Genomic DNA, 22439 nt, shown 5'->3' with positions numbered 1-22439 from the left:
ATTATCCATTTAGCACTTCGGGGGGTGAAGCACTAACAAAGCAGCGTGCCAGCAAAAAAATGCAATCTGGCGTATTTTATGTTTTCGTATTTACAGGGGCTTATCACCTGTGTGTTTTGCGAGTTCGAAATGGGAAGTAGGACGGGCCAGATGTCTTATTTTGGGTGGGAATGTCATATAAAAATAATCGAGCGTAAGGGGACAGAAGGTGTGCAGTTTAACATGTCTTCCTGCAGTGGAGCAGTAGTTCTGGGGTGGATCTGAAGGAAAGATGCGGCCCATAACAGAGTCAGGACATGAGAGATGTTGCGAGACCAGCTGCTCCACCCTGTAACCCAAGCACGTTTTCTCTCCCATGCATGGGAACCCCACAAAATCAGAGCATTATTCAAAGTAAGCCCCCTTGACGGCTGTATGAACTCCACTGTTTACTTCCCTTGGTGGATTATGCAAAAAGAGAACGGGAGGGGAGAAAAAAAAAAAAGCTTGGGGTTTTTGATGCAAAGCAGCCTGTTCATGGCGGCTTAGCGCATCTCGGCTGTTTGTTTTGCGCTTCCTGACAGCATCTTCGGAGGTTTTCCACCCGCGGCGACACAATGGGGACAGGTGGCCCTTCTCCAAATCAGCTTGCCTCGCCTAGGGTCTGAAACCCCCTCACTCACGTTGGAAGGCGGGGGGGGGGGAGGTCTGGGAAAGTGGACATGACGTATAGTACGGGTGCCTTGCTGAGGCTCTGACGCTCGGCTCTGTCTATAATCCGCCAGGCGTGAACAACTACCCAACATCCCTTTCCCTCCGCGCGAGTCAGCCTTAAGACGCGGGGTGATGTGCGTAGCGGCATGTTAGGGAAAAAAACAAAAGGACTTCAAAAGAAACCTTAAGTACTCACCCCCCTACAGAAACCCAACGCACAAATGAAGTTTAAAGGCAGCTTATCACAACGGGAGGAGTATTTGAAGCAATGTTCACTGCCCTTCCTCCCCCCGAACCAGATAGATGTGGTCGGGCTGCTTAGGCTGTGTGACTGGAATATCACAGGTACTGCTCACGCAACACACAGACCCTGGGAAGATTAGCGTGTTTATTTTGATATTCTCCGACCGTTCGGTGGCTTAGGCTGCATCGAAGTTTTAAGTTGACGGCTTCATAGACGCGGACGTGGAGGGAAGCTGTGAAATCGCGGCCGAAATGTTAGCCCGTTTCTTGCGAAGGATGCGACGGAGGAGCTGCTAGTTTTATCTGGTCGGAGGAGGGTGGGGATTCATTCTGAATGTAAACATTTCCTGGGTGGAGCTGGCAATTTCCTGCTGCTAAAAGGCACACATTGGCAAAGTGTATTAATGAAAAGAGCGACTGGGCTTCTTGGCAGATGACTAAAGGCAAACCCTAAGCTAGCACCATTAATGATGTTATTCTACACCAAATCCACCCCCACCATTGTGCTCAGAAGACAAGGAGTCTGCAGGGTTACTGTGGGCCCTTTTTATGTTTATGGAGGCTATGATTACAGTTCCCCCAGGTCCCGAGTCATTTCGTCCTCCATTGGATGTTTTTTAATATGCATTTTAAAGCTGCCTCTTTCACTCTGAAAATTTATACGCGAAATATACATTATATCATAAGTTACTGCACCCCGGTTTCTGTAAATTTCTCTTTATGTGCGTGGAATGCATGGTGATTTGAGGCCTGGACGGGCGAACGTGTGGAAGGTGCAGCGGCGTGATAACGCCGCAGAGGGCGGGGCCACCCTGGCTGGCTGGGGCAGTAGTTTCAGGGTCTGGCGAGGTGCTGGGCTCTCTTATGGAACCTGGAGGGGGGACGGGAGACTATATTCTGATGACCAGCTCCCCGACAGTCACTTAGGTGTGTAATGACCTCGGCCGTGAGCCAAAAGGTCAACAGGAGACACTGGAACCCAGTCTTCAGTGCAATGTACCAAAAACACACACACACCTGCCTGCCCCCTCCCCCTCCACCCCCAGTACAGCCAGGTGTGCTATCTCCATCACCCAGCACGAGCGTTCCCAATCTTCGAAGAAGATGGCAGCCGGGATATGACAAATCCATCTCTCCTGGTTTGAATTTGTATGCTAATTTGAAGTAATAGTCCCTCTGGTGACAGAGCAATGGAACGATTCAATCATGGCATTCACTGACAGAGCCTGTAGTTCGGCGTGAGCTTTCGGCACGCGCTCCGGGTTAAAGGCTGACACGCCGGGCTCGCGGGGAGCGCCGTACATCCTGCAGCATCGCTCGCCACATTTCAGCCACCCCTGCATGGCTCTGTTAGACTGACGTACGCCACGCGCTGTTCAAATGAAAGATCAACGAGATCGTTTGCCGGCGAGGACAAGCCTATCTCCGTCTCAATCAGCGGCGGGCTGGGATTTTGACAGAGCCATTCATCAGCCATTGTGAACTTAGAAACAATCGCGCTAAATGCATACAATTTACTGTCTGGGGTCTTCTCGCTATCGACTATCTTAATGTAGTGAAATGGATCATCTGCAAAATGCATAATTTTCAAATTAAATATATAGAAGAATAACACAGTGGTCTTATTTAATCCAAACTTTGATCCATCCACCAATTCACCTTGTCAATTTGCTCAGAACAGACCTCACAGCATCTCAGCCAGCCGTTGCACTGCTGTTGCCTGGTTCCTCAGGGTAGAATGCCAGTGAAGACTTTCTGTCTTATACTTTGCTGTTTTCCATCACCAAACGCCCTCCTTAAGTAATTATAGCATACATTATTTGCCACTAGAATTATAATCCAGGGTAGCACGATGGCCTCACATCTCCATGGCTGCAGGTTCGAATCTCACCTCTACTCTGTCTTTGTGGGGTTTAATCTCCCAGTGGTTCATGCTCCAGTTTCCTCCTGCAATCTAAAGACATGCAGTTAGTTTAATCTGCATCTCTAAATTGCCTGCAGTGTATAGTTGTGTGTATGTGCGATGGACTCAAATCTGGTCCACGTTGTGCTGCAGCCTTGTGCCCTTTGCTGCCTGGGACAGACTCCAGTCATGATCATGTCCAGGATAAGTTGTCAGAAGATGGATGGGTTGCAGGCCAATGTTTTTGGCATTCGTGAGATGTAAACAAACAACAGTTGACATGGGATAGCAGAGCATGTGAATGCTGTCTAAAGACAGACAGGTATTAAATGGCTGTGTGTGAAGAGTGGTGAGTGACTGTCTCAGGAAAGAGTCAGGTGACCGTGGTTGTAGGTGACTCACTCCAGATGTAAGGCGATGTGTTCCATACTTTCTCCTCCCCTGGAAACCTAACCAGATCCCAACACCTGTCCTTGTCATCCATTTTGTTCCACCAGTCAACATACCCGATATTAATTTTTAAAATACTTTTCATTCTACCCCAAACAGCTCTTGATTGTTATTTTGGCTCCCCTCTGTTATTCGTCCTGAGCACCCACGGCTCCCGTAACCCAGTTTACTGCCGCACCTGCGAGCTCCTCCTCGACGGGCGGGATACAAAGGTTCCGTGAGCCTTCCTTACCGCTCTCACAGGCTGCTTCACCAACCACCTCATGCTGCTTCTCCCCCCCCCCGACTTAATCTTAATTCAATTTACAGCAGGTGATAGGCTTCAGAAGATAGAACCAGAGAGATAAAGGGGGGGGACCAGGATGTACATCCAAATATTTATCTCTTTCATTATTTATTTATTTACATTCCTGTCCCCAGGCCAGAATGTCCATTTAAAAAGGGGCCGGGCATTTCTGCTTAAGGACCTCTCTTTCCTATGTTTGTTCCATTACTTGGCTGGGCCTACAGAGACACCTGTAAAGGGAGAAGTGAGCCAGCAGAAAGCTGATATGTCACTCGCCATTTATTCCGCATTTCATACGCGATTGATGCATCTGCCCCACGCTTTCGAAATAGCACGTTACATAGTGCAAATTTTCGGCATTCAATAATTTATTAGTCTTTGCTGGCTGCTGCTTTTAGAAGTGGCGTTCTGTGTGTCTGTTTTTTTCCACAGTGTTTAAGGTGAAACATGCGTATAATAGGGAACAGTAGCGTATCATTAGTCTCCAGAACTAACAGTAAACACCAAAGGTTTCCTCAAACCATTGCTTTGCAGTACCCAACACCCTTGTACACTTTTTTCTCTGTGCTGTAGAATGTCAGTTTCTTCTTCCCATTACTTCAGCCAATGAAGTGAATCCTGACAATTTATTTCAGCCTGTTCAATATTAAGCCACTCAACCAAAATCCGAAAGGTTACATCTGGCGCATGGCACGTAAGTCAGATCAAGGTGAAATAAATAAACATACAAATCAAAACACGCATGAAAAATTACATGAAAAATGTTGTTTGTGTCCCAGTGCTGGAGATTACGGGAGGGGGTTACCATCGTCCTTGGAAAGCTAACGATTCAAAGAAGTCGCCAACGCCTTTTGTCTCCGAACAAGGGGATGACAGAGAAAATAGCACCACAATTTGTAAACTAACACCTGCACTCAGGAAATATAGCCCCATGGGATTGTGGGTAAAACTTCACTGAAGCTTAAGGTTATCTTGAGCTGCAGGGTATAGATGCGAGAGCAGTCACTTTCCCTGCCCAGGATCCCAGCAAGGGGGGGGGGGGAAATCCAGATTGCAGCCTGCCTTCAGGATAAGAACAAGCGACACATTGTGGTGGTCTAAACCAGGGGTTCCGAGCCCCCAATCTATGCACCAGCCAACAGCAAGTCACAGAGCACTGGGGGGGGGGGGGGGGGTTGTTAATTTCCAAAAAATAACTGTATATTTTCAAGGCATGCCTTTTTATTACCTCTGTCATTCTTGTATTCTGATTGCATTTGGAAAAAAAAATTCTGGCCAACCGATTGCCCCCCCCCGCCCCACCCTGCATGACAAGTTTCACCATCTGAAACACTAATTGCATCTCTGACGTGACCTCATAAATATGACAATCAACAGCTTGCGAAATCATGGATAAACAGTCATGCATGTGGAGTCGTATTTGTTTTAATCTGTCTGGGTATAAGCATGCATGTATATGAAATGGAAAGAAATCATGCCTTATTTTACATTTGCACAGCTACATCGGAATGCTTCCCTTCACACTTCCCACATCGCATTTATCAGGCATTTATCCAGTGGGGCCTAAGGGCCCAACAGAGATGCAAGTATTCTGTTGAGGCTGGGGCATGAACTGAAAACCTTCTGGGCACAGAGCCACACACTGCCCCCATGTGTGTGAATAAGTGAGGTAGGGAAAGGTAATGAAAGGTGGCCAATCGGAGGCCAGGCCAGTGGGCAGGCAAGGCTGCTTTGATACCATGACAAGGGCTTGGGAAAGGGGGCACAGGAAACCATGTTTTCAAGTGTCCTGAGCTATGACCACTGTGAGTTTTTAGTAGTGGGTGCCAGCCAAGCTCAACACTGATCTATCCCATTGCTGTACACAGACAAACAGAAAGACTCTGACCATCTGCTGCCACACATGAGGGGGGCACCTTTGCTTCTGATCTGACATCCACACGCTGTTTTGTGGATCACTCTCAAAATATAACTTTGCTCCTCATATGACTTAAATGTGGTGTCAGACTTGTCTCTGTGTTATTTATTTCTTCTTTGTTTATTGTGGTTTCCACATTTAAATAATCAATTCAACCAGTATAACTTGGCTCATAAGTTCTTTATTGCAATTTCCCTGTCCTGTAAAAAGGTATACCAGGATGAGATTTACTAGGCAAACAGAAGTCATGACCTGTATGTTGCAGAATAAAACCTACACATTAGTGGCCAAAATTGTGGAAATGGTAATGTTCATAAACCATCAAAGAATGTTTACAAGTAACTGCAGCAACAGTTGAATAAAGTTCTGGAGTCTCTAAAAACTGAAAGTGTTTCCACAATTTTGGCCACTTGTGTAGACTTCCATACACCAAAACTCGCGCGCAGTCCAAACTTTTTTAGTTTACAGCATACGCCACGGGATCTCGCATAAGACTCGTCAATTTTCTGCTAAATTACACCTATGCCTATAGATAACTCCGCTCGAGGGTAATTAAACTCGAATTAAGGGATCTCCTTTTGAAAAAGGACCTGTTGAGGTACGCGCGCGTGGTATCAACCGATAGGCTACATGGTCTTTCGGTGCGTTAGGGGAGCGAGCGCACCGGCGCGGGCTCTCACACGCGCAGCCGGCCCGGTGCGCGCGACGCCGCTCCGCTCCAATGAGGGCATCCCGGTTTGGGAAAGAAGGTGCCCACGTGACAGGGCAGAGCAGCGACACGGCGTCTCCGAGTTAAACGCGCCTCTCGACGGAGCGCGGCTCACACTCGCTGAGGAAAGAAGAGGAGGAAGAAGAAGAATACGAGAAAACAGTAAAAGAAAACAAACAAACAAAAAAAAAGATTTCCGAAGAAACATTAAAGCCGACGCCGCGGAAGATGGAAGGCTACGTGCTGTCTGAAGACGATCTGCTCCACTCCTGCCTTCACAGATTCACCTGGGAGAATCCGTGCGACCAGGTAGGACCGCGACTTCGCCAGGATCCCACCCCCTAGCACTTGCGGTAACTCAAGCGCACTTACGTTTAGCCGGGCGATTTTTATAGCTCGCGATTAACATGCACGCGACCATTTATATGCGCATAAAACGCACAAACAGAGCCTCAGCATGCATATTTAAACGAAGGCAATTAAACAGGGAAAGGCATCGTGTCTGCCAGCTCCCAAGATACAGTGTGCAGCGTGACGCCGGGCAGGGCCCCCACCCCCTTATTAAGACTCTTCGTAGTGTACAAAGAGCACTAATGTGCTTCCTTATTACCTTACATCTTTCTAAAACGCGCCTCATATGTGGACGCGTGACGGCTCTTCCGATGATGCATAATGAACTTCGCGAATGGTTAATATAGGTCCGGGGAATACACCGCAGACGCCTCCCGACGTGCCAAAATTACCAAAACCAACTCAGCACAAGTTCACACCCGCAGTCCTTAGGAGTTTATCGTCTCTCTGCGTTAAAGCGCATCGGTCCGTCCGGCCACCGCCGCCTTTCCAATGCGCGCCTCGCTGTTAAAATAGCACTTATTTTGAGCAATCTGACACAATAAATATTTGAACAGCGTCTCGCCATCGGAGCCGGCGGGAGGCTCCAGCCCGGGTAGCCGTAATATTCTCAGCGGCCGGTGCATGTCGCAGAAGGTGTTCTGCTCGCCGATGGAGAGGTCCTCCCCGCCGCCCACGGGAAAAAAGTAAAACCCTGCACGGCAGCTCCGGGCCACGCTTCGGTCACGGGTCGCACACTTCCCGCGTGTCTGTGTGCCAGGCTTACAGGACAGCACGATGGAAACGCCGCAGCAAAGAATGCTTTGGTTTCTGGGAAGCTGTAGCTCACCTCCCCACCAGCACATTCCAGTCTAAAGTTACCAAGAGTTACAGGCGACCAGAAGCCTGCATACTTGATGTTAATAATATATAAACACACTACAGAATACAGTCTTGTTCCCGGAATGCTATCAATAAAACAGTGCCACGCTAGGGAGGGGAAACAAGCACAGCTGTGCCAGCCAGCCAGAGCCATAATAGTGCCGTAAATGCACCTGTGTGTGTGTGTGTGTGTGTGTGTGTGTGTGTGTGTGTGTGTTTGGGACACCTTGTAAGCCAAGAAATGGAAGTAAAATTATATAGTCACAAACATCACATTCTTTCCTCTGTGCTGTGTCCCTACTGCTGTGGTTTGTTTTAAATAGCCTGAAATTTTAAGAAAATATGCTATGCCTTAGGTGGGGTTGGAGTGAGGCGTGTGATGCCTATATTCATGAAGGCGTGTCATAATGGTGCAGCGTGTACACATGCACGCCTCCTCGGAGCTAGTCGTGTTTTTCTAAGGCGATGCAAATGCCTTGAAATGATTTATTTTAATCTCCCCTTTTGGTAATTGCTTATAATTAGGCAGGTTCCGGTCTTGGTGAAACTGTTGTGTGAGAGATTACATTGTCCATCCCACTCTAAACCAGGCAGGAGCATAACATCTGTCCTGAAATGCAGCTTAGGCCCCCTCATATTGGTAGTATGAACATAGGGGTGCAGCACAAATGTAGAATGCAGCGGATGTCACTTGTTATTTTTGTGTGTTTCCTACTGGCTACTGGGAAAAAAAATCACTCTAGGAGGTAATATGCAGTGGCTGGCACCTCCAGGGGGGGGGGGGGGTGTAAATCCTGGCCTTGCTTTGTGTATGCAGCTTGCCTATTCTCTTCATGTTGTGTAGTTTGCCTCCAGGTACACTGGCTTCCTCAGGCAGTTCAAAGGCAGGCAGTGAGGCTAATCAGTGTCTCTAAATTGCCCATGTTGTGAGATTGTGTATTTCAGCATTTGCTAGTGTGTGCCCTGTGATGGACAGGCATTCTGTTTGCGGTGTTCCCCAGCCTTCTGCCCTGTGTCACCTCGGATACACTCTAGGCTCATTCCTCAAACCTTTGTTGGGCAGTCAGTTGTTAGATGGATGTATGGAAGTGAATATTATGAATTAATGCACTATGTTTAACCAAATGAGTACATTTGGATTTGATGATTACACTCCGGTTCTGCATTTCTTTACTTGAAACTAATGGGAACCATTACTCCCTGAAAGAAAGCACAGTGAAATGCAAACACAATTTTATTGTCGATAACCTGGACAGTAAGATGTTGTAAAAGGCAGCAGCTGAATAAATCTATAAAGGAAGTTGGGTTTGAGTAAACAGAGCATAACTGTTTAATTATTTAATCACAGAAACACTCATTTGCCCATCAACGCGCATTATTGTGTGGGGTCGTGCTGTGCCGTGGCTGACATAGCAGGGCTCGTCCCGGAAAACTTGTACAGTCCAGCAGAGTCACCCCACCCTTTCACAAGGAGGGCCTGATCCATTTCTTCCTGACTTTGACAGAGGGTAAACAATAAACGAGATGCTGACACGGTCTGTCCTTGTAGCCATATTGCCCGCTTGTGGCCGTGGACCTGACTGAAATCCTACATAATTTAGCTTCCTTAGAGTGAGGCTGATTCTCTGTGGGTCCTACAAGGAGGGGGGGGGGGGATAGCTGGCCTTCTCCACCCCTGCAGAGGCAGGAAGTCACTGGTAGCCTGGCTTTACTTATTACTAGGTGAAATGCTTCTTCTACACTGTTCTGTTCTGTGTACATTAAAAAAAAAAAAATAGATCCGGGGGGGGGGGGGGGGGAAACACCCTCGGTCTTCCCTTGGCTGCTTGTTGAAGTAGCTGTCCAGGGTGCTGAAAATTTCATTACATGTCAGCATGTCTTTAAACTCCGGCCTGAAGAGCTGTCTAGTGCTCACACTTCAAGGATGATATATTCCGGTTGTCTCAACACTGCTTGTGAGTATTTACCACTCTGCCGATACAGAGTGAAGCCTATCACTCAGATGCCTGAAAAGAGCTCCAGGAACACCTTCCTGCTTTCCGGCACGAGGCTGAAGAATACACCTCATGCATTTATTATTATTATTTTTAAGCTGTCAGCAGTGTAGCGGGAAGCCCTTATTTTGATACGTGTAGATTTCAGCCTTGCTTCTTGCCACCGATTACGATCGCGGCGTTCATGACTTCATTAGTGTCATGCTAATGTGAGCTGTCGAAGATGGATGCATGCCAAGTTTTCATGGCGCTTCGCAGCGATGTTATTGGTGGGCAACAGCGTGATACTCTGGGGAAGATTCTAGCTGCCGATTCTAGCTGTGTTTTTTATGGGTAATGTGTGCAATACGTAATAAGCAACAAGCAGTAAATTGCAAGGCATGAAGTAATTTTCTAATTATCTTAATTGCCCAGATAATTCCTCACAGGACAAGACGTACTTTTATGCTAATATCTCCTCAGATCTTACAGTGCATATTGCTCCATAATGCGGAGCGGTTGAGAAAAGGAAGATTTTCAGCGTTTTTCGCCTATATCGGCTGCATCCTGAGAGCCTTTCTGTCCACCATTTTGAAATGCCCCATGACTCTCTGGGGTGTTTTTAGCGGTTTCGCCGACCTAATCTCACTGACCGCTCTTCTCAGGTAAGAGCTTCCAGGAGTCAGGCTGGGTTTTTTGGACAGAATCGTCGTTTCTTCACGCTGTACTGCATGGCCACTGTATAGATGAATAATTACCTAATCATACTCGGCGGGGGCACAGACTTCCTGTTACTGCTGATGTGTGTAAAGTGGGATCATGAATGTGGGTGGAGGGTGGGGGGGGGGGCGGCTTTTATATCCAGGTACAGCTGCTCCATGACCTGCAGTACAGCAAGGATGTAAGTGAGTTCATGTCATCTGGGAAGCATCCCTTTTAATTGACCTGCTAGGGACAAATGAAAAGATGTTCAGGGGGAATGTAATGAGAAGACCATTGAATGTTGATATCTGCTTTTGTTGGTTTTCAAAAGGCCCCGTTTTTTACCCAGCATTCTCCGAGGGGAAAATGCACGGCACATGCAGTAATGAGGCATAGCTCAGGGGAATGGGATTTTACCTGTATTCTGCTGTTTTTGCTGCACTCTTCTGAGGCTTTGTGCAGTGATCAATCGATGTGCAAACACTGCTATCTTTTATTTATATATATATATATAATTTTTTTTTTTTAATCTGGCATGATGCTTGGAGCACATTTACCGTACCTATGAATCCGTGGTGTAGGATCTCTACAGATTCCTAAAGAGGGATTAGAATGTGGGCCCACAGTTCTATTCATTCAGGTATCGGTGAAATTCGCCCAGCCATGAATTTAGATGTTGTTTCCCTTGTTTGCAGAATGGAGATACTGTGTAATGGAAAAGCAGCTGGGGGGAAAAAAATGAGTATGAAAATAAGAGGACGCAACAACAGGTCTCTGCTTCAGCGGCCATGACGCTGTCCGAGCTGCAAACCGGAAAATTGTCCTCCGTGCTTAAAGAGGACTGTCTGTTTCACCCCGTCGGATGGGGAGTCCATGCAGCAGCTTGCGCCATTTGTGCAGTCATGCCCATAAGCCCAGCTGCAGAAGTTCCTCGCTCAGCTGAGGTTTGTTTTCATTATCACGTACCTGTGTTTTGGCTAATAAAGTCTTAGCCACGGCCCAAACCGACACAGCGTCACGCTGCTGGCTGCTGCTTCTGGAGGGCCCATTTTTGTATTCTGACTCAAAGATGAAGTACAATGCAAAATAGGCTCCTATCTCTAGCCATTCTGCAATTATTGACTTTTCTGTTTATATTTTGATGTTTGGAGCTGCTTCTGGTATACCTCATTCAGGCAGCGACTCTATACATTTCTCAGCTGTGCTGGGGAACTGAGCACAGCGATCACTGCTTAACGCATAAGTGTACCCATTGTCAACACAGCTGTGGGTCAGGAGGGGCATTAGTGGGAGTCATTTATGAGGAGTATTGTGCTGTTGTTTCCTGAACTCTCCCCTGTTGTAAGATTAAATGGGTGTTGGCCTTCAGTTCTGCTGTTTGAGTGCTGTCTGATTTTTATTTATTTATTTATTTTTTACTGGCGTTTTCCACACTGCCTTTTGAGGTAAGCACATCAGTTCCAGACCGGCTTGTGCTTTTCATGTGCCCCCCTTTAGGACACTCCTGGAACTATACCAGACCAAACCCAGTGTGTTTCGAATGAATAAGACTTCTTGCCACCAATAAGTGCAATTATGGCCAAAGGTGGAAAGTCCAGGTCCAGAAAATAAAAAGCCGGACCAAGGTTTTGTTTCAGCCCACCAGTTGAGTACTCTGTCACTGATTCTTTTTATTCAACTATTTGGTTGGAACAATATCTTGGTCTGGATTTGTACTTTCTGGACCTGAACTTTCCGCCTCCGATTATGACTGAAGTGGGTTGTTTGTTGTTCTTCCTTGGAGTGTCTTGTTTTCTTGTTGTTAACCCCAAAAAACCACCAGCTGGGTTAAAAAAAGAATTATAAATGGAAGAGTGCCAGTTAAAATCTCGTGACTGCATGATGTCACTGTTGGGCCCTTAACCTCAGTTGCTCCAGGCACTGGCTGACCCTGTTCTCTCACTTATATGTCACTTTACACAAAAGCATCTGCTAAATAAATATAAGTGAATTGCTCTGGGCAAATGCATTTTCTCAGTAACCATAGTAAGATTTGGAAAAGGTCCGAGACCTTGATGAGGTTGCATTGAGAGTCTATTACAAACAGGAAACTTGATTTTCTACCAGCGTGTCTCTAGGGCTGTCACAATCATGAAATTTTAATTGATGATTAATTGTAATACAAATTATTATGATTAATGATTTAATTTTCTGTCCATTTTATAATGTTATTTTGCAGCCTGGTGAGTTTAATAATACACATGCATCTTATGAAGAAGCAGAGCTACTAATTAGCATTGAATACAAACAAAAATTAAGTTTTGAGTTTTGTGAACAAAAATTGGTACAAGACAGATATGGCATAAATAACAAATAAGAAGTTAAACACCTTGAGATAAACAGTGGATATTGTCATTACCAAGTCTCCCATGTTTGCGCATGCGTTGCGTTTTCTGGCACAACCCGATCCGTTCAACCTGCCATTTTGCGGCTGACCATGTTGTCTACATTTACAGAAAACTAAGCTGGGTAACTTATTGGAATTAAGGTAGTCTATATAAATATACATTCAGTGAACGAAGATAAAGCCCATTTAAACAGGGGTACCTTCTATCCGACAAGTTTTCCAGCTCAGCAAGTAATCTGGCTTCATGAATTATGCACGGCTGAGAACTGAAATACGTGGTTTGGTGAATTTTGTGTTTATTTCTGCCATATTTATACTACTCCAAATCAGTAGAATCAGAAACAAAAATGACAAGATAACATATTTCTCTAGTTGTTTGTGCTATTGGCATAATCTACTAACTTTGGTACAGCCTAATAGTGGCAGCTGTTAGGGACGTGTATGGTCACCCCATCATGATTGGAGTACCAAACAAGATCGATACACACACTCAGGCAAAAGTGCAGGTGTTATGCAGAACTTTTGTTAAATAGACAGAGAATACAAAGAAGCCAACATCAGAATGTCTGGCTGAATATCCCTTTCTGGGCTGGTGGAAATCACTTGCAAGCAGTCCGTAAAATGAACCTGATGACGTGAAAAGAAATGCTAATGGGATGAGATTGGGTTGTGAAAATATTGTGAAAGGAAGTGGCACAAATCGGGCATTGTCGTAAAGTATGCCGTGAAGTGTAATGTTGCGCATGTGCAAATATGCGAGGTATAAATGGTAGTACTGATCGGTGCAACGAGATGATGTCATTAAACGATTGCCAGTCAGACATTACACAGTACAAAATTACATGGAAATAGTGATAGAAATATGACATTTCTGTTTCATCCAGTATTTTTTTAAACAGATGAATGGAGATGATTCTAAGGATTATGCAAAATAGTGGCAGTCAGCTTAAATAATCGCGATCAGCAGTTATGTAATAATTGTGACAGGCCTACCATATCTCTGCTGAGGTTTCTGTTTGTTCTGCAGCTGGGATTTCCAGTCTGGTCTTGGCTGCTGCTCTGTTTTCAAAGGAGCCCAAAATCTGTCACTCCTGACTAAGACGGGGCATCGTGCTGGATTGATGGTTGCCCCCCAACTATCGGTGCATCCCTGACAGCGAAGGTCACTTTTTGTTATCTTCCATTGGCTTGACGAAAATAATTAGCATTTTGTGAATGCCCTGGGCTGTTTCTCTCCATATTTGTGGGTTTAGCTATCAGGTGTTGCTAAACTCCCTGCAGGCTTTTAAAGGATCAGAGCACAGGCACTGGGAGCAAATTCATGGACTGAAAATGAAAGGACCCTAGGATGGAGCACTGCCACTTAGTTTTAGCCCTGACTTCTACCTCCCCCACCACCTCAAACCCTTTCCCCCACTTCCTTTCACCCCCTTCCCTGAGCTCTATCGCTTCTGTTCTAAACCCCTCTCTTTCCACCCTCCAGCAAATCTGGCATTTCACCTGATCAAAGCCCTGCCCTTCTCGTTCTTCAAATCCTGCCTACTGCTCCCTTCACAAATCCCACATTTTACCCTCCACAAACCATGCCTGCCTCTCTCTCCCTCCATAAACCCCACCTTCCTCAGCTGCCCCCCCCCCATGTCAGCAGAAAGTATGAGTGAGGTGAGTTAATTGAGGCAAAAGGGCTACCATGGGCGATGGGCAGGGAGACCGGGGGGGGGTACTCTCAGGAGAGAGGGCGTCATTTCCTCTTCATGCACCCGCCTCGTAGATGACTAATGGGGGCTGCATTCTGAAGCTGAATATTCAGCAGAAACTGATGTCCTGTACTTGAGCTTGCACTGCTGGTTCCACGTGGCCCCAAGAGATGCAACCTAGGAGCTCAACCAGATCCAAGGTAAAGGTACTGCCCCCAAATGGAAAACACACATGGCTTGCCCACAGAGCTTTTAAAATCCCTTCTGTGGTAATTAACGTGGCAGCGGAACATGGGAAGAAGGAAATGCTGAGTATAGAGACAGATGGTGTTTTTGATTCGTGTGTCACAGAACAGTCGCAAAGACAAAGAGGAACATTAATGTAATCTATTGGTGAATGACACAACATGTAACTATATAATTATGAAAGCCAGAATGACCTGCTGTCAGGTCCTCAATCTTTTCCCTTATGTTTTTTGCAATGTAAGATACTCTCTTAAAAATGAGCCTGGCTTTCTGGGATCGATTTTGTTGATTGGACCTTGTTCAGTCTTTGGTGGGCTCTCCGGTGCTTTGGGTTTTTTTTCTACTAGATTCCTGAATATTCAGGTAATGTTTTGTATTAAGATACTTCTGAACTGGTGATGATTTAAGTGACATTTTAGAGTCTGAGAGTTTGTGTTTATCGAGATCTCTCTTGCATTAAGAAATGCCTTTCAGCCATATTGTCCTGGTAGGACAATGAAGCAATATATTGCTGGTCTTTCCTGCCTGTTGAGAAATGATATCCCTGAACTGTAATGGTGGATGGTTTTATGGTCATCAAGAGATTGGTTGAGATCACATTTATTTGTTTGACTGCACAGGGCCCCTGCACAATGTAATTGATTTCTAGAATCTGGCCTGGTTGGAAGGAAATAGACAACTGACTGAAAATGCCACCAGATTTGTCCCAGACTGAGGCTCCCATGTCTCTGAAGTAAATCCCACAATATCTTCTTTCTGGGTAATCAACCTGCCTTCATTTCATACATGTCCTACATATTATATTTTTCATCCAGTCTATCACAGGGCGCTCCCGCATTCAGTCTTCATTTCATCTGAACAGAATATCTTTGGACTGTGGAAAAGATCCATGAGGAAACCCAAGCAAAGAGAGGACACGTGCAGACTCCACCCACTCAGAGCCAGGGGAATCGACCCCATACCCTTATTGGTGTGACCTGTCAATGTAACACACATCGTCGTACCTTCATTGGCCCTTTAGACGACTGAATCTGGCAGAACTGTTTTTCTGTGAATTTTAGTAATGATGTGAAATAAATTACCCCGGAGCAATATTTAGTGTACCTGTTCCCAAGGGAGGGATATTAGTCCTTTTAGTAGACTTGTTAGGAATTTAAAATTGGCTTTTAAACCTTCTAGTTTTACAAATATCACAGCTGTTATTGTGCATTACTTCAGAATCCTGTTATTACACGCAATTAAAAGGTATTGCAGAAAATAATGTGGGAGTTAGAATACTTTGCCTCCAAAATATTTTAAGAGCACAGTGTTTTCAAAGGATTATAGCATCTACATACTCACTTATAAATGTTCTTGTTATGCACCTCTTTATTTAAGAGACATAATGGAAGTTAAAATTAGATGTCACTCGGCCAACTTTGGCAGTCTGGTTATCATCTTATCTTCCCACATCTTTTCCTGGGGGGTTTCAGTGGAATCATGAGATCAGGTTAGAACAGACCTTTTATTCCCTGGCCATTGACGGGTGGATATCTAGGCTTTCCTGAGCCAGCTAGGCGATATTATCCCACCAGCATGTCTCAGACTTACCCCTGTATTCCCCAGTGGGACGTGCCTGGAACAGCTCCCTTGGGAGCTGACTAGGTTGTATCCTTATGAAATGTCCAGACCAACCTGGCTGATCTGAAGGAGGTGCGGCTTTATTTTAAGGTCACCCTGGATCTCCGAACTTCACATTGTCATGGAGAGCCAGGCAGCCCAAGAGAGAAACTTCATTTCGGGTATGTGTACTCGTGGCATTGTTCTTTTGGGCACCACCCACAACATCACCTACCCACGAAAAAATCCCAAACAAGTAGAGGCAAGAGGCACCATTGCTGGAGGCAAACATCCACTCTAAGTGGCTTTGATTTTGTGCCAAGGATGCAGACATAAGACTGCATTCATGCAGAGTCAAAATAACACACAGTAGCACCAATTCTCCTGTAGCACTTCCTATAGTATGTGCCAGGTGTGATGCAACAAACCCCTGGGAATCTGCCTCACACCAGCAGGGGGCGATCAGCACTACACAGGTGGACAGTAACAACAGGTGAGGAATGTTAACCGGGTTTGAATGGTGGTTGCTGAATGTCACAAGCAGGGGATGGCACCATCTTCCCCAGTGCAGCTTATAGCCATCGGTGGATAGTTCAGGTCCCGGAAGTAGAAATCCGGACCAAGATTTTGCTTTAACCAACAAGTTGAGCATAAACAGTCAGTCACAGAATACTCAACTGGTTGGTTGAAACAAAATCTTGGTCTGGATTTTTACTTTCTGCACCAGAACTACCGACTTCTGCTTGAAGCCCATCCTGGGAAGGAGGTCAAGGAGAAGGGAAAGGGTAAGTACACTCTATATCAGGGGTCTCCAACTCCGGTCCTGGAGAGCTACCGTCCAGTAGGTTTTCTATCCTACCCGGCTTCAGATGAGCCACACCTGTTCACAGGTAAATACCAGGAACAGGTGTGGCTCATCAGAAGCCAAGCGGGACAGAAAACCTACTGGATAGTAGCTCTCCAGGACCGGAGTTGGAGACCCCTGCTCTATATGCTTTCACTGGTACTTAGATTAGACAGCCCAGAGCATGATCTCCATAAAGAGACTCCTGCCTCCCAACTGACACCACCAAAGCTGCAGGACCTGAGCTGGCCTCCCTACTTTTGGAAGAAGAGATGCTTCCCATTGAATTGGCGATCACAGCCCATTCGTTGCCACCAGTCTTTGTGTATTTTCTTCCATTCCCTAAATAAATTTCAACCCTCAAGGGCTAATAGTCTATGCCCCTGTTTCCTTTCTCTTTACTGCCACATGGGGCTTATGTAAACTGTCTAGTCTTATTCCCGTGGTCCTTCACACAGATGTACAAAGAAAAAGAGCTGTTCCATGGCCAAGCTGAAATTGGTACTGTTCCTCTAGAATCTTAGGTTTGATCACTCTCCAGTACTCTTGCAGAGGCTTTCCTAGGAAGGCTGTCTGACGTGATCCTCATAACTGGAACGTGCCCTCTGGTCCATCTTTTTAAAATTTGGCCCACCCTTCCTGTTTGCCAGTCCCTACGATATTGAAGAGGTACAGCAACAATGTCACCCCAAGAACATCCATTACTTTCAGTAACTCTTAATGGATTTCATCTACCCCGCATCATTTCCATTACGGATGCCTCTAACCCCCATAGTAACTTCAGTGATGGACTATGATCTACCAGATGCCTTCTGGTGAGAGGACATATTCACCAGTTAAGGAGTTCCTCAAAGTGTTATTGCCCCTGCTAAAAAATATCCCCAGCGTTGCTCAGCACTTCCCCACCATGGCTCAACACAGCTTCTTCAGTTTAAAGGGGACCTTTCAGTTGTTTCTGAAGATCTTTGTTCAAGTATTACCCTAAAAACCTCCACCTTCAGCTTGACAGATTCAGTCACCACAGGTGTACACCACCGGGTCCTTTGCTACCGCTGCAATGATCGAGGCCTTGAATATGGTCCATATAGATGCACTGTTCCTCACTTAACTCAGCACAAAGGATAGGTTTTTTTTTCCAGAAGTTTGATTTAAATTTAGCCCTCTAAGAAGCTTCATCTAGAAGTTCCCAGCAAAACCAGACTGCCTGTCTGGGTGATCCTGGGCCCATCTGGCCTTATCTCATGCATCGAATATTTCGCTCCACCAAGTGGAGATTAGTTGATAATTATGTCTCTGACTTCATCCGCGTGTCCAAAACATTTAAGTCCGGTGACATTTGATCATTCAATAAGGCCTAGTGTGTTCCAGCATGATGCAAACTTACATTTGACCTCTTTCAGCAATATCATAAAAAAAAATTTCTTAAATTTGTTCTTGAGAGGTCCTAAGAAGGTTCTAAGAAAGGTGTAATTCAGGTTCACTATGTGTCCTTAAACCACAGAATTGTTCGCAAATGTATTCTTATAATGATCAATCCCATTGTCCTCGTAAATTGAAAGCGCATGCTGGTTGATCCTAATCAGCATCGGTAAACACCTCACCGATCCCCATAAAAGGACATGAGAGTGCAGTACCATGTGCACACACAGAAATCATGCGCAGAAATTAAATCTCAAGATGGCAGAGCACCGGATTCCAAACATAAGAAAAACTTCAGTAGTTCTAAAGTGGAGGTACTTCTGCAGGAAGTGAACAGCAAACAAGTTGTCATATTCAGTAGCATCAGCAGTGAATATAAAATAACACAAAAAGATGTATGGGATAGTATTACTCATTTTAATAATTAAAAAAAATTTATATTAAATAATTATTAAAATAATGTATGAATCGACTCATTACATTATTTTAAAGTGTTATAAATGATAAAAATATGATTTTAATTTAAATCCTATAATATACAACCATAAAATTGAAGAACATGCAGTAAGCAATTGTTTTGCACAGACTTGTCAGCACTCAAATATGCTTAAGTGTGCTGTTGAGTGTGTAGATTGTGCCCTTATATAAGAACAAATCCCACTGATGAATGTCAAAATCTTTGTGACAACTGCACAAGTCGGTTTTAAATTTAAATAAATTTCTTCTTAAGAACAGTTGGTCAATGAGGCTCATTCTTCTGTTTGAACATTCTGTTTGTTATGGACAATCCTGGGTTTGCACCAAGTCCAATAAAAGTTCACCACTTCAGATTAAGTACAGAAGACAGTGCTCCCCAATCATGGTTGTACAGGTAATTTCGTTGTTCCCCACATGATCATTGAAATCTAAGGTTATGCCCACAGAGTCTGTTGTCTACACCTGTACTTCACCCACTTTCCCTAAGAGCTCTGGCTTTATTGGTGGGCCCTGGCAGCCCTGTTCCAAGAACAGCGCACTGGTACTACCTGGTATCTTTCACTGGGGGAACTTACTGGGTTGTAGTTGCCCATCTCTATAGACATTTCTGCCATTTTGTGCTGAAGGGAGGAGAAAATGTTTCGAGTAATTTACTGCATTTCAAAATGAATTAAATGAACAACCTAGAGTGGGTGTTTTCAATGCTGTTTAAATCAGGGACCCCAAAATACAAATAGGCTACAGGTAGGGGCCCCGTACCTGTAATGTGTGATCACATAAATTGCTAAGAGCTATACACTGAGCACTTTTCAGTCTTATATGATGATATCAACAATGTGTTTCTGCCCTGTGGATCCCTGTGGGTGTCATGAATCCAGAGATGAGGACATCTGACCTAGAGAGCTGCTGTGCATAACACTTTAAATGTGTGATATCACTGTGGCAGGAGTTTTTACAGTTTCCTATAAAAGGCACAAAAACAAACTGCTTTCTTTCCAAAATTAGAACACGGTGGCATCAGTGCATCTCAGGTGTGGGAAGGAAGTGTGGTATGCATTCAATAGAAAGTCCATTCTGAAGATTATCCCGTTTAACAAGGCTGTTTAATGAGTGAAGATGTACCACTGGACACCACCCCCCCAGGGTAATGTGATTAAATGAAAAAAATTCAATCAGCCGGTAGTATTTTGTAGACAATAATTGTTTTGTAAAAAACAAGTGCCGTTTTTAATGAGCGTGTAATACAGGCAAGCTGAATGCAGATAGTGGTGTGTACACAGTACTGTGTTTTCACAGCTCTGCTTTGCCAGCGTTGATTTTAAATTGCAGTCGGAAGGGTGTTAATCTGTGTCAGTCTCTATGGGGAAAAAATGGTCTGATAATCAGAATAATGTACTAATGCAGAAGCCATCACACTCACTTTAATGTACAAAATGTGTTAGGTTTAGCCAAGTAATTATGATGCTAATTTCAACGTGCAAGGTGAAGGTAGTTGAATTTTGTAAACTTTATTAGTCAACGTGTGTGCAACGTGGGAGTATTTTGGAATTTTGTATCAGTGATTAATTAAAGGTGGAAGGCAATAAGATGTTGTTCTCTCCCTCTCTGTCTGTGTTATTGACAACAGGGCAAACAGAATCTGCCAGTGAATTTAGAAAGAAGCCTTTTTCGGGGTTGTGTGTATTTGTGTGATCTAATGATGTATACTCCTCAGCCCTCTCTTTCTGAGCTGTCCTTGTCGGTGCCCTCGGGTCTTTTGTCAGTCTGTGGTTTGGGTCATTACCGACTGTCATCCCATGGATCTTCTGAATTGTCTCCAGTTGCTGTGAATCACCTTGTTTTGCTAGAATGCAAAGCCCGACCGTCCAAAATGTATATGGTGGCAGGTCTCGCTATATTTCTGGAGACAGATTTAAAGAAAATGCCCCCAGTTATGACTGCGAACGCCGATTATTTGCATTAAATGAGTCAATATAATTGATTGAAGACTTCAGAAAGATAGATGAGGACATCACTGCAAAACACCTTTTTCATCCATCTTAAAAGGAAAAAAGACTCTTTGCATGTCACAGTTATTTGCATTAAGCCAGTGGGAAGTCTCCAGAAAAAGAGAACAATCAGTGTATGTTTGAGTGTGTGCGTGTACGCATCTGTACGCCAGTCTATGTCTTTGTGTGATCTGTGAATGCATTCAAAAAAACTAAAAATGACAAAAATCTTGTATTTAGTTTGATTACTTATGATTAGGGTTTGGGCTGGGTAGGGGTGAAGGTCTTCATTTGGGGATTAGAGTTTTCCCCATAGAAATGAATGGAGAGTCTCCACAAAGATATAATTACAAAGGTGTGTGTGTGTGAGAGTGAGAGAACACGCATATATGATTTATTGACTGACTGTGAAGTGCTGAGTTTGGTCACCCTGAGTTACTGTTGTGTTGCTAAAGCTTTTAAAATGTGAGGTTTTCTCATACTTCTACTTTCTTTTCACCCTGGAGTGGATCACGTGAATCTGGTATCTGCAGGTGTCTCTGTATAAGGGGGGGGGGGGGGGGGTCACCTTATTGGGGGTGGGAGGGGTGGGCATGTGTAACTGGGAGGTGTGAAATGCCACCCCGGTTGCCATGGCGATGGCACACGCGGCACGGTGTCCCGCGCGGTAGCTTGGGAATTGACGGCCTGGCAAAGGAAGATCTGATGTTAGCAGATGAGCGCGTTTTCCTCGGTGGGTTCGCCGAGTCGCCTGGGAGACACGCCGGCACCCATTTCCTGTTTCCTTACAGCGAGAAGCGTGGTCTCTGGGGTACCTCCACAGATCCACAAGGACATTCTGGTTTTGTACATCTCATTCTTCTTCGGTGCTCTCAGCCTGTGGGTGAGATATCTCTCGTTATGAAGTAATCTATGTTCTGTTCTTTGGTAAAATAAATTACTGTCATTTTTTCCCCCCTATATATATCGCTGACAGTGATGTGACCTTCAATGACGCGAAGTGGAACAGAAAATGTATGGATGGGCGGAAGATGACTGTACAATATTTAAAGCATATATTGAAGTAAATTCCAATATGTGGTATGTTTTATATGCTATATTAATGTTTTTGAAGTATTCCAAATGAAATCCTACTAGAAATGTTGACTGTCAATATTTAATATCGTAACACATTTCTATTGTATAACTTCTTATCTGTTTATCCCATCAATGTAATGCGCAGATAATTCTTCAGATTAAAATTCTGTGAAACACCTTGATGAATGTTTTAATACTTTATCATTCTGTATCCTCTGCTGATATTACTTTGTTTCAGCCTTTCGACACTATTCCCTTGGAATAACTCGTTGTGCAAACCTTATCCAAATTCTGTTTCAAACGGTCCATATGCGTTCATTATCTCGGAAGAGGTAGCGGTCCAAAAAATGGAGGCTCAGACGACTTGACTAATTATGCGCGATGGCCACAGTGGAGCGTCTCCATCTGCAGCTGTCTTTCATCTGGCGCTCACGTGAATGACGCACTCCACGCCGCGTTTCTGCCATCGGAATAGAGTGTATAAAGGGCTAAAATGAGCGTAGCATTTATCGCTTTTATTACGGAGCCACTGGGTTTGGCACGTGCTGTGGCTTCCTGCTAGGGATTGCAATGTTTTCGTTTAATTACTTGAGGGGGAAATGTGGGACCTCTTCCAT

At 44.7% G+C, this 22439-nt stretch overlaps 1 long non-coding RNA gene across 1 annotated transcript; it reads left to right on the top strand.

The window, feature by feature from the left end:
- The first annotated feature begins 6118 nt into the window (after positions 1-6118).
- On the top strand, positions 6119-22004 carry LOC111854405 (uncharacterized). Its single transcript, XR_002840669.2, has 6 exons — positions 6119-6511; positions 15039-15178; positions 15281-15403; positions 16129-16199; positions 21537-21628; positions 21722-22004. It is a non-coding gene; the product is annotated as an uncharacterized lncRNA (long non-coding RNA).
- Positions 22005-22439: the final 435 nt, after the last annotated feature.

This window comes from Paramormyrops kingsleyae, chromosome 12 (genome assembly GCF_048594095.1).
Source record: "Paramormyrops kingsleyae isolate MSU_618 chromosome 12, PKINGS_0.4, whole genome shotgun sequence".
NCBI classification, from domain to species: domain Eukaryota; kingdom Metazoa; phylum Chordata; class Actinopteri; order Osteoglossiformes; family Mormyridae; genus Paramormyrops; species Paramormyrops kingsleyae.
This window is presented reverse-complemented; position numbering and strand designations above follow the sequence as displayed.